This window comes from Onychostruthus taczanowskii, unplaced genomic scaffold (assembly GCF_017590055.1).
Source record: "Onychostruthus taczanowskii isolate IOZ18803 unplaced genomic scaffold, ASM1759005v1 scaffold27, whole genome shotgun sequence".
NCBI classification, from domain to species: Eukaryota; Metazoa; Chordata; class Aves; order Passeriformes; family Passeridae; genus Onychostruthus; species Onychostruthus taczanowskii.
The window spans coordinates 8,228,002-8,253,975 of record NW_024500017.1 but is presented as its reverse complement, the minus strand read 5'-3'; the positions used below and the strand labels follow the sequence as shown (position 1 = coordinate 8,253,975).

General features: G+C 39.9%; 1 protein-coding gene across 1 annotated transcript in view; it reads left to right on the top strand.

Moving 5' to 3' along the window:
* ADCY8 (adenylate cyclase 8) overlaps positions 1-25,974 on the top strand; it is a 116,772-nt gene that overhangs the window by 1,382 nt on the left and 89,416 nt on the right. The window lies entirely within an intron of this gene.

Below are 25,974 nucleotides of genomic sequence, written 5' to 3'. Positions count from 1 at the left end.
TAGGTGAAGGGTAGCTTGATCTGAGCTATGGGAAAATAGGAGTGAAGCGTGCTGCTCTTTTGCAAGGAGAAACCGGTGAAACCTCAGTGAAGCCAGAGCAAAGCTTCCCTGGAAGATTTGGTGTGAGATCCTGGGCTGTGTTAGAGGACACTAAGAAGCCTTTTCTTCTGGTGGTCAAAGGGCAAACTGTTGTGCCGAATCCTTACAAGTGATGTCTAGGACAGAGTGCTGGTTACTGTGTGGTGCAGACTGCTGAGAGGCACTGGTCAGGGGTTAAAACCACTGAGGGCTTAAAACCGGGTCTCACCTGACTTCACACACAGATGATTTCTTCCACAGTAAAGTGAGAATACATCAAACTTCCCATATCCCTGCAAGGCAAGAAAATAGTGTGTACTAGGACAACTTAATCCTAGAGATTCTTGCTGCTCCCTTTTCCCTCCCTTTCCTGATTGTCACATCTCAGTGCCATCAATATTTCATAACAGATTATCGTCTCCGTTTGGCTTGTTCCATGGAATCAGGGAGAAAAGAGTGGAAATACTGCCAGATAATCCTGAAAGGTGGGAGGGTACAGAGCAATTTGTTGCTAATGGTGTGTTATTTATATGAGTGTTGGGATGTACACCTGGGAAGTGACTGATCTTCCACCTGGAAGTTTGATGTCCATGATTATTGGGACACATCTACCTTCCTTGGCTCTCCTGAAACCCCTGCCCACCCCTGCCCATGCCCTTACTACATGCACTGGTTAGCTGTGGGCTGCCTGACCTCATGTCCCAGGGATTGGGCTCACCCTGTTTAGGGAAAAGCTGCCCTGGTGTGTTGTGCCTGGCTGAGCCCTGTGGACGTGAGACGATTAGGCTGTGGCAGAGTTGTTGCCCAGCCCTTGGTGATGTGCTGATGAATGAACTGCAGCCGCATGCCATGTCCTACTCCTGTGCACTGCTGGTGCTGCTAGTGGCGGGTCAAACGCTGTGTGAGTTATGCTGATTTCTTAATTTACTTCCATGTCCTCTCCTGGAGCTATGAGTAATGTGCTGCTATCTCATTATGCACCAGTATCACAGCTGTTTAGCTGCTGCACACACACACACAACATGCACATTTCCCACAGACATTTCCCAGGAGAGATACTAGTATCTTTGTTTTGCAGCCAGTTGTGTGAACAAACTGCCTTTGAGCAGTGCACAATGAGAGATTACCAGCCAGATGATTGCCTTCATGAACTACATATATAAACCTCCTTAACAGGATCCGCCGCGCAGCTTCTCACACGTCGGTGCTGATTTACATCGGCTGCCCAGGGAACACTTTACACAGCTCACCGCTTCGGCCCTTTGCCTCCAGCCCCTGCGAGAGGGGCCGGACCCTTCCCCGCCCCGGGACTGGCTCCCACCGGAGGCCAGAGGAGCTTGGAGGGGTCGGGGAGGCGCTGGTTCGGGCGCGGAGGGCAGCGCGGGGCTGCGCGGGGCTGCGCTGTCCGCCCCGCGGTGCTGAAGGCGGCGCGGCCCCGGGGCTCCCTCCAGCGGCCCGCGGGGACCGGGGCTCCCTCCAGCGGCCCGCGGGGACCGGGGCTCCCTCCAGAGGCCCCGCGGGGACCGGGGCTCCCTCCAGAGGCCCCTCGGGCATTAGGGGCTCCCTCCAGATGCCCCGCGGGGACCGGGGGCTCCTCCAGAGGCCCCTCGGGGATTAGGGGCTCCCTCCAGAGGCCCCTCGGGGATTAGGGGCTCCCTCCAGAGGCCCCTCGGGCATTAGGGGCTCCCTCCAGATGCCCCGCGGCGACCGGGGGCTCCTCCAGAGGCCCCTCGGGGATTAGGGGCTCCCTCCAGAGGCCCCTCGGGAATTAGGGGCTCCCTCCAGCGGCCCGCGGGGACCGAGCCCTCCCGCGGCCCTGCACCCCTCCGCAGCCTCGACCCCGCGGCCCCCACCCTCCCGGGCCACCCCTCGCAGGGCTGGCGAGGGCTCGGACCGGGGCCCCGGGGAGCCGCTGGAGTGAGGCACAGCCCTACTTTGGCACTTTCTAGCGTTGCACCATTTTCTTGCTTTTGGCAGAGCCCTCTCGAGGGTTAGTGGATGAAGGCTTTTGCGGCTGATGAAGGATATAGGTCTATTGCTACACAGGTGAAGACAGATAATTTAAATGACTGTGTCATCAAGGTTATGTAGAAATCTAAATATTTCTTCCTCCTGCAGACAAAATATTCTCTTTTATCACAAGGCTTATTTCCTCAGGTAAAAGACAGCATCTTCCCTTCAAAGAAGCTTTACAAGACTAAATGAACTATTTGATTATGTAGCAATATCTGTGAGCATCTTGCTCTGCCTCAGGATGCAGACAGACGCTTACACCGGACAAAACCTAGGAATTAAAGTATGCAATGAAAGAAAAAATAGGTGGTAAGACTCTGATCATGCTACAAATAATGGGTTTTCTACTGATTTTTTTTTTTTTTTTTTTAAATCTGGATTTCATACAGGTGAAAATACTGAATTCAGTTCTGAACAAAAAAAAAAAAAAAATTGTCTTGAGTCAATTTAGTACTGTACCCAGTAACATCTGTGGGCAAAATGGTTGTGATCCTCTTCTCAGCCACACAGATCTAAGTCAGCCATACATCTATCTAAACTTATAAAGTTGCAACAGTTTACACAAAAGGAAAATCAAGTGCTTCAATGTGTTTTCCCTTAACCTCTTAATTAAGTTTCGTTTTCACCGATGAGTTTGTTTACAAGCAGGTCAAACTATTACTTATGCTGCATACAAGCATGCAGTACTGCTGCCTGGTCCACTATTTGTTCTAGTTTTCATGCATTATAATTAATACAAATAATTCTCTCTGTTTACCTTCTATGCTTGTAGTAACACTTAAGATATCACCTGATTTTTCTTCCCTAGCATCCTAGAAAAAGGTGAAGGAGAAAGGTTTGAAACTAGATTTTCATAAAGTAATAAGAACAAACCCACAAACACAGACTTGCTAATTTCAATCCTTCTAAGTCCTGAGTATTTCTGGGGGGATATGATCCCTCTTAAACCAAACTGACTCCAGCCTGAAATGCAGAGGAATGTGCTGCTGCTCAGCTTGAGGGGAACCATGAAAAAGAGACTGATACCATGACTTAGGTAAAGGCTGCACTGATACTGATTAAAGATTGGGTCAGGAGGCAAATGAGAATGAAAGATCTTACTGGTAAACAAGTGCAGTCGTGGATTTGAGTTCCTGGCCATATACCATGCTGGGGTAGTGTCTGTCTCTGACCTTCCCCAAAATGAACAGTTTATTTGTATTGCATTTATTTTTACTTTTTCCTGGGTGACAATGTACGCAATCAGAAATTTTGAAGACCACATGTGTTTCAGTCATATGGGGAAGAACAAACAACTGAGAGCTCCTTCATGTTATGTAACATAGGCAGATGATAATATAGACATGAGTTTTGACAAGCTTGAAATTATGTAAGCTACACACATACTCTGGATTTTAGTCCTCTGGCCTTGTACTCTTCATTCACATGAGCAAATTCCACCAGAGTCAGTAAGACTACTCTCGTTATAAATCACATATATAAGGGATACCTTAAAGAACCAAGTCCTAAATTATGCGTATTAAATAAAACTCTAAAAATACATTTAGAAATAAACTTAAAGTGGGTAATATTAAGACTGGGTAAACTCATTATTTTCCCTTTATATTTCCAAGCCTAGGCAGTTCTGTGAATTAAGTTTTTTCCTCACTTATTTTTTCCCCAGATCCTCTCTCTGTGTTATTAATAGAGGGAAAGGCAGAATTAATGAAGTCTCAAGGAGCCTTACAGAGATAAATCTGTGTAACTGTACAATGGAAACTGACAGCTTTTGCATGCGTATTTCAGTTGCATGTTTTCCAAAATCTGATCAGAGATATCAGTATATGAGTATATGCAAAAACGCACTCATCTCTTCAAAATTTCTTCTAAATGCTTGTGGAAAATCTATTCAATCTGTAAAATATAAGGACATTTCAAAGTTAGCTACCATTTGAGAAGCAGAATATTTGCTTTTGTAGCATTATTTGCTATGCATTTTTCTGCCATAGTCTTTTGTGGTGCCTTATAAACTGAGTGTGTGATTTTAGACTGGATTACAAAGTGCTTTCCTTTTATATCCTGTAATATCACCTGACCAGTATCAGTGGGTCACAGCTTAATTAGATTAACATTGGATACACTTTTCTCTGAAGCAGCTGCATCATTGTTGTGCTAAGTAGGGCAAATGCACTAAGTATATTTACAATTTGATTATTAATTGCCTCCAATATGTAGGAACTCAGGCAAAACTATGAATGAAACCTGTTTTCATCAGTGAATTTCAGCTTACAACAGTCAGTGTGCTTGTTCTCACTAAAACTTACCTTGCTAGATTTGATATGACATTTTTTTCTGCTGTCAAGACTCTTCTGAATTACTTTCAAGGGTTTGTTTATTGCTTGTTTGTTGTTTTTCGTGGCCTAGAAAGAGGCATGTGCTCCAAAACAGCAACATCTAATGCAAAATAATCACATACCAGAGCACTGCACTTACAGCTCACAGTTAACAGCAGATCATGTTTGAATGATCCTTATTAGCCTGTACAGAAGTCTGAAGGGGATAAACATCTCCAGTTCAGCTTCTTACTGCACTTCTCGACACTTCAATGATGTCATGGGAATAGAAAAGAGAAGAAGGCAAAACTAGAGCTGTTCAAGGGATTAGTCTTCTTCCAGAAGGCAGGGAAGGTTGAGGGTAGAGCAACTTCTTTCCTTTTCATTATTTCCAGAATATCTGGCTATGCATGAGATAAACTAGAGTGTTTCACATAAAAGGTAAAATTTAGTAAACAGAAAATAAATTATGTTTTTAAATTAATACTTGGGTTGATGGAAACTCCAAATCTGAAAATCCTTACTCAGCTCTTGCCTGGCACTCCATTCCTGTAGTCACGCAATGTATAATGGTCCAGGCAAGTGGTCAGTGCTAAGGGTGGGGAATGGGCTGAAAGGCAGCACCCATGGGGTGGTGGCAAGTGGCTCCTTTTCAAAGTGGTAGCCTGTCACAAGTGGGGTCCCCAAGGGATTGATATTGGGCTTAATGTTGCTTAATATCTTTATAAGTGATCTGGAAGATGGGATCAAGAGTACCCTTGTAAAGTTTGTCTATGGTCCCAAACTGAGTAAGGAAAGGAGAAGCCTCCCTGCAGGAATATCTGGATTGTCTGGAAGATTGGGCTAGCAGGAACCCTATGAAGCTCAACAAGCACAAGTGTAAGGTGTTGCATCTAAAAAATATAATCTAGGATTGCAGAACAGGCTGAACTCTGCCTGGCTGGGAAGCAGCTTTATGGAAAGGGACCTTGGGGTCCTGATGGACAATAAATTCTGAATGAGTGACCAGTGTGCAGCTGGGGCAGACAAGGCCAGCAGGAGGTTGGGCTGCATCGACCAGAGCATCTCCATCAGAGATCAAGAAGTCATGATCCCACTTTATTCAACATTTGCCTGGCCTGGAATACTGTGTTCAGCTATACAAAAAATATGTGAACTGGTAGGACAGTCTCCAAAAGGAGGCCGCAAAGATGAGCAAAGAAGGGGGGAACCTGATGTATGGGGAAAGGCTGAGAGAACTGGGCTTTTTCAGCCTTGGAAAAAGGAGGCTTAGGGGAGACATTTTCACCCTCTAGTATTTAAAGGATGGCAACAAAGATCAGATGCCTTTCTTACAAGGATTCTTATAGAAAAGGTGAGGGGTAATGTGTAAAAGTATCTCTTGGGGAGATTATGATTGGACACAAGATGAAAAATATTTGCAGTGAGAATAGTCTCTCCAGGGAAGTGTCTGATTGACTGACATTGGACATCTTTAGGATTCGTCTGGACGGGATGCTGGGCCATCTTGTCTAGACTGTGCTTTTGACAAGAAAGGCTGGACCAGATGATCCTGGAGGTCCATTCCAAACGTGCATTCAGTGTGTCTGTGACTATATGATCACACATCTTTAAGTATAGCCTTCTTGCCCTTAACTGTGCTTCTGTTTCTGTGCATCCCATGAAGTGCCTCAATAACTTTCTGTTTAAGTTACCAGACAGTCTACCCTACCCAGTGTCCAAACACTGTTCTATTTGGAACACACTTTGCAGTTGTATTACACACACAGCACCTATCCAATGTCAAAGTCAATAGAGAAGGTTATGGTGCTCTTCTTCTGTGTAACAAATGTGGTAATAAAAATATTCCTGGGATGTGGTAGACCAATGTTTGAATCCCTTTTCCCTGGAGGGGATTGAAATTGGTCTCTCTTACCTCACCAGAGAATTTCCAAAGCAAACCCATTCCTAGCACAACTGTTCTTCTGTGAAGATAAAAGTTTAAGATTCAATGTGAAAAAAGAAAAGAAACTAAAAAATAATAATCCTGGCTCTGTAACCAACTGATTATGGAATTCATCACTGGAGGTGTCTTTGCTCAACATTTTAGTGTTCTATATAATGTTGTTAAATCATTCCCTTGAACACAGGTCTGTACAGACTGTACAGTCTGATCTCTTTTCTGACATGATGAATCTTCTTTTTCAGAGTGCTGAAAAGCCCAAGTATATACGGGAAACATCACAGTGATCCTCTAAATCAGAGAAACCAAGAGAAATTAGGGAAAACTGAGGTTTTAGACATACTCCTTGCCTTTCATAGTTGCAGAGTCTTTTTGCATACTGTGTAAGGATCTGTAAGAGTATGGTGGCATTCAACACAGGCTTCTGAATTAATCTCTAGTAGTTGTGTGTCTGCAAATGAGTGGCTCAAGGACCTTGCTTTGTGGCTTATGAGCCATTTTTTCTTCATCTTGCCTTTCTTGCAAAGACAAGTTCTGTTACTTGCTCTGTTCTTGGTGCAGTGCAGCTTGTACCTATCATGAGTGCAGAAAGGACTGTAGAGTCTGACCCAAGGAGGGAGATGAATGCAAATCACTGGGTTAGTGCTGCAGTGAATCTTGAGCATTTTGTTAGCAGTCTCAGTCATTCAAACCAAGGATGGAGGAGACCTGGATCATCAAAAGTGATCAAGCACAAAAAATCCTGAGGATCTGGCATTTCTTGAAATGAAAGATTTTTCTAAGTGATATTATTAAGACCTGACTTACTTACAGGCTTCCAACAGCTTCATTTAGATCCTTGATTTAAAGCCCACAGAATGTAATATAAGGAATCACATAGATATTAGGATTTTTAGGTGAACCATGAAGATTATTTCTCAGGACTCTCTTTAGGGAAAGTTTTGCTGTGAATCCACAGTTCTTCTGGAAGAGAACACAAACGTAGACATCCAGCTCCTCCGGAATCTCTCTGAACGAGCTCTGTCATGCTTATCTCTCCAAACAGCCAGGTCTGCTGACAGAGATACCAGTGTGGTGCTGCCTAACCTAGAACAGAAATATCAGGAACTGTACACAGGATGAAGTGCAAGGCAGGCAGCCATTGGCTGACAGAGGAATGTCTTGTCATACGAGTTGTATTTATTAGCAACTATTTTAAGAAATGCTTCTATTTCATTTGCCAGCTTCTCCTGCTGCAAGGCTTCATACAGTTAGCTCTAGAGGACAGAAGAAGGCTATGAAGTTCATTCATTAACCATTGCTGCAGTCTGTGAAGCAGCTGAAGTATATCAGTGTAACAAAAAATCAAAACTAACACAAGCCAATTTTTTTTCCCACAAGCAAAACAAATAATTGTACTTGTTCCAAATAGTCTGATGTTGGTGTTATAATTTTATATGATGCATTAGTTTAAATCTAGATAACAGTACCCCCATGTCTGGGTTCAATAATATAATTTTTTACTTCAATTTTATTTTTCAATTACTTTGCAGTTTTGTATTTTCCTCTATCTTTGCTTTCCTTTCCCTTAAAAAATACAGAAATTCTTCTTTAATTAAATTAATGGAAGCATTCAATAGTACCTTAATTTTAATCTTAATTTTGAAAGTAAGTTTTTGTCTTTTGGTGGATCTAATCTTTGGGCACTATACTATTTCTCCTTTGTTCAAACTCTCCTGCTTCATTTACCTTAGAACTATTCAGGGAGGGAGCTATCTATTCTGTGTTCTTTGCATTAGGTCTGCCATAGTAGAAGGTTCATTCATAAATCCATAACTATCACCACAGTGCAAAGAAGAAATAGTAAAAAAACTGGAAAATTATTCAGCACAGAAAAACTAAATCATATTACATGATATTACAAATAGCAGAGGTTATACAATTCTGAAGCTAGGATTTTAGGTAAATAAATTACTTAGATCTCAAGAAAGTTGTTCAAATAATGGGAGAAGATCTAGATATACACATTCTTTCATCCTATGATCCCTAGATATACACATTCTTTCATCCTATGATCCTCTTGTCATATGGGAAAGTATCTCCAATGCTTATTAATATTAATAAGCTTCATAAGCATACTAGACAGGGTTATAATTGACATAGAAATCATCCCACATGTGCTGAGTATAATTTAATATGCAGATATGCATGTTCTTTTAGAGGAAGGAGTAATATTCACCACAGATTTCAGCTAGGCATTGGGAATGAGGATCATACCCATTCCATCACTAAATTAATCATTGGTCTGTGGTGACCCACACACATCTTTATGCATTTCAGAGCTGCATTTGATTTGAAAATTTGCCTTCCTCAGCTGCTGTAAAAAGTGACTAATATGTTCAATTGTTTTGTGAGTTTTGTGTAAAACATCCCAGCATCTTCTATGATGCATCAAAAGAGGAATACTGCATTGGCTTCTTTCAGACACGCACATTTTTGTTGAAATGTGAATCCATTGAATATAGTGGTAATGCATGCATTTAACTTTATTCTTTCTTTAAAGACCTGGTTTTGCATCATTCTCTTCAGAGGTGGAAGGTATGTCCTATAAGGAGAAGTTAGGAACTCTGGTTTTGTCTAGTTTGGAGAAGAGGAGGCTGAGATGTGACCTCATTGCTCTCTAACAACTTCCTGAGGAAGGGAGGGGGAGAGAGAGATGCTGAGCTCTTCTTCCTGGGATCCATTGACAGGACATGTGGGAATGGTCCAAAGCTGGACCAGGGAAGTCAGAGAATAGACATTAGGATGCATTTCTCTACCCAAAGGTGTTCAAATATTGGAACAGGCTCCCTAGAGAGGTGATCAATGCCCCAAGTTTGTCAGTAACTAAGAGGCATGTGGACAATATCCTTAATAATGTGCTTTAACATTTGATGGCCCCAGAAGTGGTCAGACAGTTGGACTAGAAGGCTGTTATAGGTCCCATAAAACTGAAATATTCTATTCTATTCTATTCTATTCTATTCTATTCTATTCTATTCTATTCTAGCCTGATCATCAGTGACTCTAACATCCACCTGTACTGAGAAGATGTAAAAGTAGGTGTCATATAGGTGGAATAGGACCTGGGGGTGCTGGTAAACAGCTGCCTGAACATGAGCCAGAGTGTGCCCAGGTGGCCAAGAAGGCCAGTGGCACCTGGCCTGTATCAGCAATAGTGTGGTCAGCAGGGCCAGGGCACAGATTGTCCCCCTGTACTCGGCACTGGTGAGGCCACACCTCAAACCCTGTGTCCAGTTTTGGACCTCTCACTGCAAGAAGGACATTGAGGGGCTGGACTGTGTCCAGAGAAGAAAAACGGAGCTGGTGAAGGGTCTGGAGCACAAGTCTGAGGAGCAGCTGAGGGAGCTGGGGTGTTCAGCCTGGGGGAAAGGAAAATCAGGGGAACCCTTATCACTCTCTACAACTCCCTGACTGGAGGGTGTAGCCAGGTGGGGGTTGATCTCTTTTCCCAAGTAAAAAGAGACAGGATGAGAGGATGTGACCTCAAATTTCTCCAGGTGAGGTTTAGATGAGATAATGGGGAAAATTTCTTCATCAAAAGGATTGTCAAGCATGTCAAGCACTGGAACAGGCTGTGCATGGGAGTGGTGGTGTCACTATCCCTGGAGGGATTTAAAAGTCATGTAGGTGTGACACTTAGGGACATGGTTTAGTGATGGACTTAGCAGTGCTGGGTTAACAGATGGACTTGATGGTCTTAGAGGTCTTTTCCAACCAAACTGATTCTATGATTCTTTACAGTAACCTATTCTTGAAATATTAAGGGTGTAGCATACCTTAAAATGGTCAGAGAGATTTACAGAAGATTTCTCCAGGATCTGAAGGTCCTTGAGAGAAGCTAGTGAAAATTCTTTTTTGAGACTTAAGCAGGAGACTTAAGCAGAACTTAAGTCATGAAACTTGCCTAAAGGGCTGTGCAAGTCCAACACATTGTTGTAAGATTTTTTTGACATTCCAAAATGTAGCCAAATGCCACTCTGACTGATCCTAGGACAATTTACACGTTCTCTGCAATCCTGAGCATAATAGCAGTTTGCTGACAACAATAGGAAGAGAAGAATTTATTACATTTATTTAATTTGTGCTAATGGAATGGCTTTTGTCTACTGTGTTCCATTAGCCACCTGAGAGGCTGTAAGAAATGCCAGAAGTACATGTGAAGTGTTCCCATTTTCTGTGTCATGGTACAGGATGGTAGACCCCCATTAATCTTCTTATCATCTCAGTGGCTCTTCTTGCTTAGAAATTATTTTTTTCAATGACTTATTACTTTCTTCCCTGTAAAAATACTTGTGTCTGTTTATTCTTAAGGTATATTTTCTGATGACTCTTTGCTAACTCTTCTGATCTTCTTTGCTAACACTGCATGGTAGATTATGTAACACAAGCATTCAGTTACTTCAAATCTCATCAGCAATCAAAGCAATAAAACCTAAAAGCTTTAAGTACAGAATTCTCCAAGGCAATGTGAATTTGGAGAACGAGTGTAAAAGAATGAACCTTAACAGGTCAATTATTTTAAACTCAAGAAAAACTCTCATATACATAAAGATTGGTATAAGTTTAAGATGTTCAATGTCCCAGTGACTTTGTACAAAGATTGTTAAGGTAGTTGCTCTATTCCTCTTCAAGAAGTTAACAGAATTTTGCTGGCCAGATTGCTTTCCATGACACCAGAACATGCTAACTTCCACAGTGAGTTTAAAAATGGTCTATCCAAGTTAATTTACTAAAGAACACTTTTGATGATGTACAAGAAAAAAGAGGATTTGAGATCACTACTGGTTTTTTTTCTGCAATGTAAACCTTCTGTAAGTTGACTTGACCAAGTTGATTTTTTTGTTAATCTAAAGGCAATGTATATATCTAGTAAGATTTCATATTTAAATTTCTAAAGGTTCAGACCACTTCATAGATTTACATATTTTTTAATCTATGATGCAAATACTCAGTAAGAGTAATGCTGTGAAATTTCATGCTATATTCCTTTTTTTGTAACCTGCTTTCAGGCTCAGTAATTACATTTGCAAGTCAAAATAATATTTACTATGTCCCTAAAGTTTGTGTATATCTAAAGATGGTTTATAGGTGCAATTTAAAAATGGAAAATATGCACACCATTAATTAAGAGATGTTTTTTCTAATTACTATCATTAAACTATAATTCAGAAATAAAACTGTCATATTCTGGCTAGCAGCAATATGGATTCAGCAGCTGCAGATTTTAAGACAACCTGAAAGGTGTTTAGTCAAAGCTTAGTGCACTTTACTACAGAATGACAATTCAAGGAATCTCAGACAAGGAAAAAAGAAAATGCTAGAGTATCCTACAAATAAAGAAATAATTAAAAATCCAAATACTAAACACATAAATCCACAGAAAACCCCCAGATTTTCTTGCAGACTTTGTACAAAACTTGTGGCCTCCAAAACATGGAAGGGTAGATAATTAGCTATCCTGAGTTGGTCCAGAGAAGAGCTATGAGGAGCTGCCAAATGAGGAAAGGCGGAGAGATCTGTGACTGTTCAGGCTGGAAAGAGAAGGAACACGGGTGTGTGAGGGTTGGTAACCTGAAAATTATGTATGACTAGGTTACTCTAAAAGAGTAAGGAGACAAACTTTTCTCAGCAGTGCCCAGAGACAGGATGATAGTCAATGCACATGAACTGAAATGCAGTAGATTCTACTTGTACATATTAAAAAAATATTTTTTTACTCTAAATGTGAATGAGCACTGTGACAGGTTGCCTAGAGGTGTTGTGAAGTCTTCATTCTTGGAAATATTCAAAATCTGACTGGTCAAGACCTTAAGCAGCTTGCAGGTAGTCCTGCTTTGAGGAAGTTTTGACAAAATGATCTCCAGAAGTCCTTTCCAAACTCATTGATTCTGTGATAGCAGTAGAGTTATTGTTTCAAGAATGCAGATACAAAGATCTACTGAGGATCTGGAGGGCAGAACTAATATGGGAATCCAGACTGAACATGGTTACATGGTCATGTGCAAGGCACATCTCCTGTGATCACAGGGTGAGGTCTGGTTTTCATGCTGTGCCTTCTGCACAGACTCCAGTCCATCCTAGTGCCCAGTCATGGGAGGGACTTGCCTGCAGGTCTGTACGATAGAATCATGCAATCATTTAGGCTGACTAAGACACTTTGGTCATCAAGTCTAACCATAAACCTAAAGCTACAGAGTCTACCACATGTCACCAGCTCTCATTTCTCCATGGGAGCTGTTCTGTGGGCTCATCACTGTTGTATGGTTCAAAGCTCAAAGCAGCAACCTTGTCTTCCCCATCGCCATCTACGGACATCCAGCACTGCCAGAGAACAAGCTTACAGCAAACATCAGGCACGTGCTCACTCCATGCTTCTTTTGGAGAACAATTCTCTCTCCACTTTCTAGATCTCTGCAATATTATAGGTGGAAGAGTTTGAAAAATAGTAATACATGTCTTTCTTTCTACCAGCAAAAAAAAAAAATTCCTGTACCAGTACCAACCATTCAGTTTCACATGGTCAGATTGCTGCATTAATGTTCAGAGATGTGATAGAAGTGTGTGTGTGTTTGTATGTGTGTACTGTGGTGTTTCTGAGGCTTTCTCAGCAGTCTTAAGTGCCAAAAATAGCTGGAGGCAGGTTTACCCTCAAGCAGTTGGTCTACCAAAGTTAGAACAATGTTTTGAGCAACAGATCCATCTATCCAGCAACTATCCTTTAAACAAAATTAAAATTTGAAATTAAAATTTCTGTCAAGAAAGCACTGATGATCTTTAAACATACTCTTTTCAGTCGCAGTGGATCCTGTTTATTTTCACTGCTTCTCAGGATAGAGGATTACTCTAAAGGAAAATGAAGTGACAGCTGTGACAACTTTCAAATATGAAAGGGGTTGCTACAGAAAGGAAGAAATCAATTGCTCTTTGTTTCATCTATGAGTGATTGTGACATGATGGGTTAAGTTACTCTATGGAATGGTTACATTAGATAGTAGGAGAAATCTTGAAAAAACAACCTAATAACCATATCTTAAATAACCTCATTTTATTTGCAAGGTTTTACCTTGAGGTATAATTAAACAGTTTAGAGAGGTAATTTTTAGGAGTGATTTAGGTAATATTCAGGACCCTGGAGCATGTGTTAAGTGACTTATCAAGGTCCTCTCATGCCCTACTTTCTATAATTAAATGATACTTGCTCCTAATTTTGACTGTGATGCAAAGTGTTCTCACCCCCAGTTTCAAAAGAAGTAAACCATTTCATATATACAATGATTGCTGCCCTGAGGCTGATGGATTAGTCTTAATTATTTTCATTTATGTAGCCTGAAATGCCACAGCTTCAGGTATTTATATTTGTGGTTTGCTACAGAAATGTTGGTTCAAATATTAGCCAGTAATATTGTTGATGGTGCAAGAAAATGACAGAATATGATTGTCTCTTCCAAGAGAGTAACAACTGGTAGAGAGACTGTGTTGCCAATAGCGTCATGTTGAAGACAAAAAAAAACAGAGAAGAGTAAATCTCTTGATTGAATAGGGGCTATTTTTGCCCATTGAAAAGTAATTTTTATGTCATCATCGGCTCATTTTAGTTCACCTTTAATCTTCTTCATCTTATGTCATGAACCTGGTGTAATTTATTTAATTTCATGGATATATACACATAAATATATTCAAAGGAGCAGTGTTATTTTAGATTATTTCTATTGTATAAATGCGCATATACCACTTAATTATAAAGAATAAGAATTTTCCTGGTTGTTCCTGCTCTAAGCAAATATTTCAGCAATTGGGTACACTAAAAAAATGTCTCAGAAATCTTTGGGACTGCAGCTGACTTTAGGACCATCCCTAGATATGTGGTGCACATGAAAATAATGGAAACAATATAGGAATACATAAGTAAATATAGAGACTAATTAATGCTTGCTGAGTAGCTGGAGCATTCTTAAGAGGTGGAAGAGTCCTGTTTCTAATTTTGCATCTAAAAGTCCATCCTAAATTCTGGGAATGCTCATGGAATATCTTGTCTCTTGCCAAGTTTCTCCATGTGTGACATCCCCAACAGGTTCATTCGACCTGAGGATGCTCTCTGTCACTGCAGTAACAGAGCTCCTTCCATAGGGCTGGGCATCCCACTCTGACACCAAAAGGGAATTGGGCTTTTACTGTGGAACAGACACAAAATATTTCCTTCCTTCTTCTATAACAAGAAAGCCCTTAGTAGCAGACAACTGTAACTCAGGGAACCTGTAGGCTAATGTTCTCTTCAAGGGCAACAAACTCTGACCTTGGCAGGATATTTTAATACTGTTTTTCATGTTGTGAAGGGCAATTCAGTCTTTCAGCAAAATGCTTTCATTTACAGACTACAAAATCAGTAGTAGTCATTCAGAGTAATTATACAGACAATTTTAATGAATTATTTTCAGACAACCATTTCTACTCCTGCTAGACACAAGACTCTCTTTAAAAAATGAGTACTTTGCAAATTATGCTGGATTTTTTGTTCAAGGGGGAGGATGGTATTAAACACACAGGCAAAATACAGTTACTCTTGTTCTTAATGGAAGTCAGGTGGTAGGTAAAGATAGGACATCCTGGGTTTTTCATCATAATAATAATTTTGAATATGATACATACATTGACAGTATGGATTAGGATGCATTTTTCCAGATGCGTTGTCACCCAGCAAAGAGTTTTTATTGAATACTGAGGTCAGCAGGAGCTGGCACATCCCAGAGGAGGGATTTTACAGGTCTGAGTGGCAATGATTCTTCCATTTCAGTTTTCCAGTTGAACTGGGAGCTGGGGAGTGCCACATGCTTCCCACATGCTGCAGGTGTGTTCTGAAACTTAAATATTTCTATGTCACCACATTTTCCCTTCTGGGGGCCACCAGACATTTATCAGCCTAAGAAAGGAATTTCCACACCTAAAAGTCTGAGGTTGTAAGAAATGCAGCAGTTCCACTGCTTTACTACTTACTAGGGAAATATAAAAGATGTGAGAGTGGATTTTGGGGTTTTTCCAAATTCTGCAAAGAACTGAAAATTTTATCATAGAAACACACACACTTTTTGAAAAATATTAGCACTTCATAAAACTGTTCTGGTTCTCCATATTTATCTTGCTTGTCTCCAGGTATTGTTCCACAATATTTGTATTTTTAATATCATCTTGTGCAGTATTTTGTCACATATTCTACTTTTATAATCAATATTTTTCTCCTTAAAAGCAATAACTGGCATGATTTAGGGTCCTTGTCTTTTTTTGTAAACTCTGTGTAAAATACTATATAAGAAAGTAAGAAAGAAGACAAAAAGGCCTGGAAAAATTAATTTATTATACTACTACATGGTGTATTTATTGGAAAAAATATGTAAGACTTGTACTCATATAATGATTAATCATGCTGACAAATGGATGTAAACATTCATGAGGATGACAAAATGGAGAAGTCATTTGAACTTGTTCTTGTTTTCACCTAGAATTTAATATAGGTTACACACGTAGTTACTGTACAGTGTCAGCAGTGAGATATCACTTTATATCAACAACTAGTGAGTTCATAGTTCTGTCTACAGACACGGCTTTAATTGCTTTCAGCACCACGCTATCTAAGCAAGAAGAAAATGACTTGAACAATGGAGCTTGGCTGGTGCCTTATTTTACTTTTAAGAACAGAAAATTTCTCTTTCTTTTTTTTTTTTTTTTTTTTTTTTTTTTTGTTTTTTTTTTGTTTTTTTGAAACAATCTGATCAATGTTAACTGGCTGAGTGGCACAACTTGTGCAGTAAGAACTGATTTAATCCTTGTAGGGATACCAAAATATTCAAATTGTTATCAGGAAGGAGCCATAAGCGATTCCTTAGGATATCTGAAATGATTTGTTTCACTCATGTTCTGATACCTAACAGATCAAGATTGTTGGAAGAGATTGTTTAAAAGGGTCAGGATGAATATCTTCATCAAAGAGATGGAATCTGGATCAAGCATTAAACTCAATGAAATGCCTCACCCTGTCATTACCTGTGACCTTTTTCCTCCAACCCTTTCATAATTTAACTACTAGAACTGCCTGTCTTTCAAAAAATATTAACTAATTGGAAGACCAGTTTATAAAACTAATTGTCTTTGGTTTTCTTTTTTAAAGCTCAGAAGTAATGTTCTCTCCCCTGCCTGAAATTCCAGCAAGAAATCAACTTTATCAGCTAATTCCTGGCTGAAATGATAGGATGGTTTTTGTGCCACAAAACACAGTGTCATCAGCCTTGATATTCATATGCCAGCATGTCCAAAAACCACACTCAGTTTCTTTTCAAGCACTGGTCTGCTTGAGTGCTCCTAGAAGCACAATATTTACGTATCCTGACTACAGTGATATTGACTTAAATATTAAATCTGTGAACTAAATTCTCACTAAGACCAAACACTGTTTTTCTCCAGAAAATTTCCTTTTGAAGACAATCAGCTTCTGTGTGAATAGGTAAAGACTGACCTTGCTCCTGAGTGGGTTCCTTTACACAACCCGAACTGCAAAAATATCCACATCATTCATGGCTGTTCATTGTATCAAATCCTGTACCCAGCCATTCTTATGTAAATAATCTGAGGGGCTTCTCTTGTTAGTTTATGTCCATCAAGTTTTAACAGTCTCCAGCAGCATTCCTTGTATCAGCAGGATTCGCTATTCAACATCAGAGACAGGTTGTTTTGCTTTGGTCATTTATTTAATATTCCATGAACAGTCCAGTTTCTGTTTCTTGTGCTTATACAAGCAGGGAGAACAAAGGCATGGCTTGTATTGTCAGGCAAGGAGAATTTGGCTCGCGGTAAATATCAGGGTTTGAAGTTAATCCCATCCTTGTTTTAAACCAGAATAAGCCACTGCCTTCAAAGGAATTAGTCCTAAATCACACAACTGTCAGTGCAAAATGAATCCTGCACTATATGTCTCCTCTGCTAGCAAAGTGTCAGGAGAAGCCTAATCCTTCATTATTTGTCTCTGGTATATTCTGTCAGCCAAGGACTGAATAAACTCTTTCCCACAGCACTCTCTGTACTTTTGATGTCAGTTTGACTTCTTCTAGCTCACCACACTGAAGCGTTCACCATGACTAATAGCAGAACAACACCCACAGGTTTCACAAAGGAAAATGTTTGTCCTCGCCTAACTCTCTGAGATAAAGTTTTAATCCAGCAGGTCTGGAATGTTGTAACCTCTCATGGCTTTTGTCTGGTACATTTCCATTTGCTCCTATGTCCTTTCCCTATTTTCTGTCCAGGATATTCCTAAATGATAGCTTAAAAAACTTGAGATAAAGCAGACTTTAAAGGAAATATCAAATAACATTAGATATCAATAAAATCCCTGTTTAACCTTGAGTGACTCATGTCATCTGCTGTGCCTAAGACATGTTCATTTCAGCCCGGGAGGACAGTCTCCTGGGCCCTACTATAAATTCCCAGCCATCCTAAAACTTTCCTTGCAAGTTCATCCAAATCTTCATGGGCTCTCCATTGACTGAAGTCTCCCAAGGTCTCAGCACTGGTTCTCAGTGTGGCTAAGGATGCCTGAAATTCTGTGTACACTGAAGACTACAACTACTTCTTTTAGTATGCCCAAGATTTCTCTGAAGTGCATATCTCATGTTTACAGCTCAACAGGGACAGCTAAGAAAATAGGTGTTTGGCTTGGGTTTTGTTTTTTTTTTTTGGTGTTGTGGGTTTTTTTGTTTGTTTGTTTGTTTTGTTTTTTGTTTTTTGGGGGTTTTTTTTGGTTGGTTTTTTTGGGGTTTTTTTTGGGTTTTTTAAGGTTTTGCTAGGAAAGGACTCTAAAAATGGAATTGTTGAGTTCTGTCTTTTCCTGGTTTTCAGATCTTCACTGTCAGCAACAAAAGGAGATACTGAGGGAAAAAATGAAGACAGGAATATCAATTTCTTTTATTGGAGCTTTCAGGTCACTTTTCAAAAAATAATTTTAAGTGGAAGCAGAGCAGCCATGATGAGAAATTTGAAGGGAGAAGATATTTTCCATGTTATTTCTGGTCTATCAAAGCTAAAACCTGATCTGGAGACTCTAAGTTGATTTTTGCTGTCTCACACATCAATCAGCTGTAAATTCAATGGGCAAACTCCTTCACCAGTGACACCCGTGCAGAATGGCAGCCACTTACAGGTCAAACTGTGGAGAAAAAACGTAGCCTTGAGATTGGCCTGCTGTAAAAAATAAGAGCATTTGTTTCCATCACTGTTTTGGCTTTTTTTTTTCTTTTTTTTTTTTTTGGGTGAATAGTTTAAAAAAAGAACAGCTGTAAGGGATAGCTTGTTTGCCAGCAGGTATCACTGATTAACACACACAGGTAATTATTAGAGCTTCCCATCAGAATACAAGCAGGTTTTGGAAAAGTACACTCAACACTGTGATATCCCTCATGTATTTTTCATTAGCAGTGTTCTCAGTATTATTTCTGTTAAACCAATTCTCTTTTTAATAGGTATTAGTCTCACTCTGACACAGACTAGAGTGGATTTCGTAAGGTTGTCTATTTCTTGATAAAGAGTTCAAGAGTAATTTCAGATCATTACATTTTGCTATCACTCTATTTTTTTTTCCATTGTAATATCAAAAGGGAAAAATAGTTTGCAGAATCTTGCATCTTCCTTTGTTCTATGGACATAGCTTGGTAATTCAGAGGAAAATACATGCAACCTGGCCTAACATACTAGGAAGAATAATGAAAAGCTTCTCTTGTTGTTAGAGCTCTGTGGAATGCACCAAGGCAGGGTCACCTGCACACAAATTATGACAATTGCCAGTTCCAGTGGGAAGAGCCATGGAGTATGTCCTGCAGGTAATTTATGGGACATGAATACAATTCATCAGATGGAAAGGGCAATGATGTCTGCCAGAAAAGAGGAACAGCTGTCAGCCCTAAAAATATAATTATTGGTCACCCTCTTTTCACATCTTACTTTGGATAAGAGCCATTATCCAGAGCAACAAAAAGAGCTGTGCAGAACAACACCCCAAAAATACTTAGCAGAAACTCACACTACATAATTTGCTTCTCCTTAAAATGTAATGAAACTCTTTCCAATGCTGTAAAGCAACTTTGATACATGGGGTTTTTTTTTTTTTCTTTTTCTACCATTACTCTTCATTAGTTGCATAATCTAATAGGGGATCTACTAGGATTTCTTCTGCTTTGGGTATCTGACATTGACTTAGGTAAAACTATTGTAACAATTTGAAGAAAATTTCCAGAACTGACTTTCACATCCTACTTTTAGATTGTCCAGGCTTATTCTAAACACAGTGATACTCTCAGACTTTCCCAGAGAAAGTGTCATCTGGAATTTTTTGTCAGTGAGATGATGTTTAGTGCTTGGTCCTCAAACGCTGGTACATTACTGGGAGACAGTTATTTAAAACTCAGATATCTATTAATGTAATGCAAGGAGAAAATTTAATATTTTGTAAGGGTTGCTTCAAAAAAACCCCAGAGGCATTATTTTTAATTCTCAATATCCAGGAAGTCATGGATGTATTTCCCCATTTCAGATTAATTTCTTGTAAATCTTTGTTTAGATGTTGTAAATTTCAGTTGGAGTAATTTATTTCTCAAGCAGTTTTAAATGGAATGTGCTCCTTTTGAACATAATTACTTTGATATTTGTTTTGAACAGTAAATATGCAGTTTTTAAGGGTGGACAGCTGCATAGAATCATAGAATATCCTGAGTTGAAAAGGATCCTCAAGGACCATTGAAGTTCAACTCCTTGCCCTGCACCCGACAACTCCAGCAATCACCATGTGCCTGAGAACATTGTCCAAATCCTCATTCAGCTCTGTCAGGCTTGAGGCTCTGACCACTTCTCTGGAGAGCCTGTTCCAGGGCCCAAACACCTTCTAGGTGAAGAACCTTTTCCTAATATCCAACCTGAACCTCCCTTGACACAACTTCAGGCCATTCCCTTGAGTGTTGTCACTGGTCAGGAGAGTGAGGAGACCAGTGCCCGACACTCCACCTCCCCTCATGAGGAAACTGCAGACTGTGATGACATCTATCATCAAGTAATTTCAGCTGTTCCTCATATGTCATCCTCTCCAGGTCCTTCACCATCTTCATAACTTCCCTTTGAACATTTTTTAATAGCTTTATATCATTCTAAGATCTCTGGTGCCCAAAACACAGGTCTTGAGGTGAGGTTGCCCCAGTGCAGAGCAGAGCGGGACAATCCCCTCCCTTGCCAGCTGACAATGCTCTGCCTGATGCCCCTCAGGACACTCTTGACCCTCCTGGCTGCCAGGGCACCTCTGATTCATGTTCAACTTTCCATCAACCACGACCCCCAGATCCCTTTCCACAGCCCTGTCCCAGGTGCAGAATCCAGTACTTGTTTTTGTTAAACTTCATACAGTTGATGATTGCCCAGGTGTTTAATATGTCCAGGTCGATCTGAAGGGTCTCTCTGCCTTCAGGGGATCAACAGCTCCACCCAATTTATTGTCACTGGCAATAGAAAAGTATAGGGAAAATTTCAGAGTCAGACAGAGCTTCATGAGTCTGAAATATGGAAGTGCAGGAAGAGAAACAGCTGCTTTGCACTCCCCTCTGAGCAATGACCTGGGAAATACTATCTCTTTGTTTCCTAATTTTCACTGACTGCCACAGGCTGCTTCCAGTGTTCTCTACAGCACAGGATGTTGTGCTGTGCCTTGTTTTTTTGCTGGGTTTTTTTGTGTGTGTGTTTTTGCAAGATCTACTCCTGGTTAGACAGCACAGGTAATTTAAAATATTTCTGTAGTACATGTGCTGTGGTTTCAGGGTCACATATATTTGAAGAAGAGATTCCTGTCTGAGTCCTTTATAACTTATAAAGACACCAAACAAGGAGATGCTTTTTGGCAATGAAATAATTATGTCTGGAAGATTTGTCTTTAGATTTCTCTTTGTCATTGCCCTGCAATACAGCTGTCTCAAAGCAGAGGAAAAAGGTACCTAACTAACATGTCAAAAAGAGAAGACTTTTTTTCCTAAATGGGAACATTTTAGATATCTAGAGGTGATAGCATTCTGATTACAAAATGATGACAAAAGGGTGCTGTGCTGCTCAGTGAACTGGAGATGTGACCACCAGATTTCATTGCATAGTTCAGGATCAGTTCCTAGCTAAGTGTCAGAGAGTTCAGTAAATACCTTACAGCCATAAAAAAGAGTTTCTAAAAAGTGAAAGTAATTTTCCCATCTTTATTCATTCCCCTGTATGCATGGGCTATGACCCTGCCACTGACATTGTCCCAGTCATGTCTAGTCACTTTAACATCTATAAAAAGAAAAGTACCAAAAAAGGATCCAAAGTCCCAGAATAGATTTGTTTTATTATTAAAATTATTCCTGAACCCTAAATTTTAGACAAACTCAAGGGGACTAGGAGGAGATAGGTTGAAACTTTGGGGCTGCTCGATGGCACTAGCAGGGTTATGTATTTTCTTGACTGCCTCTGCATCCCTCAGTTTTGTCAGTCCTTATGTGTCTGAAATGATTTAAGATACAATTATTGTATTTTATGATTGATATTATTTTCTTGGAAGATCTCTTGTACCACACCATGTTGCAAAAGTTTTGCCATAGTTGGTAGCTGACTTACAAAATTTGTGTGGCTTTAGCTATTCATAAGCAACTTAATCAGGCAATCAATTTTCTACATTTCTAATGAATTCAATGGGAGGAAGAACAAAAAAGGATACAGCTATTTTTTCTAATAACAAATCACACTCCTGAATACTAAAGATACATGTTTTCAAATACTATCTTGAACTGGAACAATTGATTATATGCAAACTTGTCATTGTTCAAAGGGAAAACAGTTTTTGTTTTCTATATCACTAACAGGACAAAAATTCATGTTAGAATATTCTGCAACAGGGTGGGGAAAACATTGTCTGAAACCAGTTGTTTTCATTGAAGGTAATATAATAATTTCTTGCAGTACCCTTTATGATTTGATAGGGCCAACCTGCTTGGAGGCTGCACATATTTTGCACCTTAAAGGCCAGTCTCTTCCTAAGCGCTCTGTGAAGTCCTCTAATGACAGCTCTGCTAGCAACAAGATAAGGCATCTTAAAAGGTCTCAGCTCTCCTAGAGGTATAAATAAGACTGGAATTTTTGAGGAATCAGCCAATGTTCCCATGGGAGCTGTGCACAGCTGAACCACAAAATTCAGTTCTAAACATGAAATTAGATGGTGACACTGGTACAAATGGCTTCTTTCCCATGTAGCAAATCAATTGTGGGTGGGGTAAAGCTGTTCTTAACCATCATAGTCTGTGCTTGTCTAACTTTACCATAAATAAACATTACGCTATTCTCCATCCCTGTCTTCCCAGGGGTGTGGTATATTTCTGTCTTTCAGTAAAGTACATGTATGTAGATAGATAAGAGTAGCACTCACTCCAGCTGTGAGTAGGAGTTAAACATCTGTTGTACTTATGCATTGGAAAATAGAGAGGATCAGGGACAGCTGAGTTTTCCAGAAAGTCGAGGAATCAGTTTGGGCACCTTTGTGTGTCAGATTGGTTTCCAATAAACGTTAGTGAAAAGGCAGCCACAAACTAAAACAAACAAAACTGGCTCTTAACACAGCTAGGGGAATTTAGCAGTTAGACCCAGGAGAAGTCAGAATGAGTGAACCTTAGGAATAAAAACACTCTTTACAAGGTGATTTAACAATAAGGCAGCAATGATTTCCATTTAATGAGTTGGCAGCAGTGCCAGCTATGAATGTTCACATGCTTCCTCTTTCTGTGGAGGCTGTGCTGTGAACTTAATCAGACGATTGCTCTAGATACGGCCAACACCAAATGTTTGTTTTTTAAGTTGGCTAAGTTCCCTGATATAGTTCACAGTATGGTCCCACAAATAATTGATCTGGCACGGCAAAGGGGAAGCTGTACTGAGGGATCAAGGTGAGCATAAGGCAGTACAGAGAAACAGGTACTTACTAGTTTCTCTGCCAAGAGCTTTGATTCATAAAATCATACTCTCAGTGGGAGAGAAAGGCTTGCTGCAGCTCAGCAGTGAGAGAGCTATAGAGTCTGAGCTGCCAGATGTTCCTATTTTAGAGAAAGTAGAGCATTTTGGTCTTCTTGTGCAACTCTCAGTCCATTCCTGGTGATAAGTTCTTATAAAAGCATTTATTTTCCCTCAAATAACCCAAGAAACACAGTGATCAAGAAAGGAGAGAGCATTTTCTGAGACATTTTAATTACTAAAAAACAACCTTGTGGTGAACTTCTATTTTTAGTTAAACAACTAATGAAGAATCAAAATGCTTCTCCAAACTTAATTATCCAATAATAATTACCATAGCAACCAGTTCTTTATGTGGCACATGCTGAAAACACTCTCTAAGTTTACTTTCCCTGTTTTTCTGAAACAGTCAAGAAATACTCTAATCTGTTTCTAAAGCCCTGAGGATGTCTAGCTGGAGATTACATTGAAAACCATTTCTTTACTTCTCTTATGTGTTTGGGTGACATCAGTGTTGGCACTGCTCTGTTTCTATGCAGCAGAAAAAAAAATTGTCTGCTGAAGAGGTTAATAGTAGGTTTATTTCTGCTAAACAATCTAGAGTGTATTTCTGCACTTGAGGTAGCAACACACAAGTTCACTGTCCTCCTGGATTTCAGAGTAATTTCAGCTTTCTCTCCTCTGCCTCCACTGTTCTTTCCATGTAGATATATGCTGTTGTTGTCTCAACTTCTTGATGGAGATTGCATGCACCAGCTACAATCTTTTAGGACCATCTATAATCAACATATTTCCAATCCATTTGGTTTGTTGAATGTTCATAAATATTCACTTTTCCTCAGGTTATGTGTTTTTTGGAAGTGCTAAACTCAGTCAATCACTATACACTACATAAACATCTGTTAATGGCTGGTCTTATGGCCCTAAATTCCCTGATGGGCAACTCCATATTTCAAAAAGAGAAATCATGGTAAAACTAAAACACAGTTCAGTTATGATTTTTGAAGTCTTGAAACTTCTGACATTTGCCAAACCTTCTTTAACTTGCTTCCAGTTATTCATAAGCTCACAGGATTCTGTGTAAACTCCTAAGGAAGGCCAACTCAATTAGGTGGTCTTAATAGCAGAAATGCCTAAGAATTGTTGCTGTGCTTAGCCCGGTATCTCACCTGGGCCCTTCTGAACTTCCTGCTTCCTGACCTAGATTCAACTCTGCCTTGAAAACTGTCTGTAGCTGATTGCCTACCACTTCACAACAGACACGGGAGTTACTTTGCCATCTTTTCAATGAATTTTCATTTTCCTGTTCTCTTGCATTACTATATTGTACCTGCTTTGATTATCACTTCTTCCTGATGAGCCACGTCTGGTGCCTTTTAGTTGTTTCTTTGAAACCTGGTGTTTCCCAAATCAACTCAAAATGTTTCCTTGGTTTCAGCTGTCTTGGAAAAGCCTTTTTTATATGAGTAGCAGATAAAAGTGATGTTATTCAATTAATGTGTTCTGTCAAATTTAAACTAAGCTTACTTGTCTGACTTGCACCCTCTCCTTTGATATCTTTTGGTTTTTGCTAGTTTTCATAATGATTTTGCAAAAGGTTTTGAGGTGCCTTTATGGGCGACACTTCATAAGTGACCATTTATTTGACAAGTGATTTTTATGTGGACTAAGTTCTTAATCATGTCCTATGAGAAATGAAGAGCAGAGTTTTGTAGTAAGAATTTTAATGGCTGCTTCTTCTTGAGCACCTCACTTCCAAAGGGACATTGAGGTGCTGGAGCATGTCCAAAGGAGGGCAATGAAACTGGTGAAGGGTCTGGAAAATGTGTCCTGTGAGGAGTGGCTGAGAGAGCAGGGCTTGTTTCATTTGCAGAAGAGGACACTCAGGGGGACCTCACTGATTTCTACAACTACATTAGAGGAGGTTTTGGTGAGGTGGGTGTCAGTCTTTTCTGCCATGTCTCAAGTGAAAAGACAAAAAGAAATGGTCTTAAATTAGATTGTGCCAGGATTAGGTATTAGAAACAAAATTCTCTTTGAGAGAGCTGGAATAAGTTGACCAGGGAGGCAGTAGAGTCTGGAATTAATCAAGAGGCATCTAGATGTGGAACCTTGGATGTTATTTAACGGTGATTATGGTGCTGCTGAGTTTGGTGCTTGGAATGGCTTCTCTTGAAGATCTCCTCCAACCTTGATGACTCTGTGATTCTGTGATTCTTCTGCCTCAGTGATCTTGTCAAGTAACTTCCTTTAGCTCTGTTCATCCTATTATGTGATTAGGTGTAACTGCAGGTTCAGCAGGGACAGTGATGATCCTGTTGCAGAGATATTCCCAAGCAGTGTGGTAAAGGGTACCTTCATTGCATTTTTTTAAATATTCAAGAAGCAGTCCTCCTCAAAGCCCCATTTAAAATCAAAATATATCACTCATGGCTTTTTAAGATCACTTGCTGTGCTACTACTGTTCGTTATTTAAGTGCTGTGCAAAGTACAAATTGACATAAATGTTGTGAAAGTATTTTTTTTCCACATTATGCCTCTGCT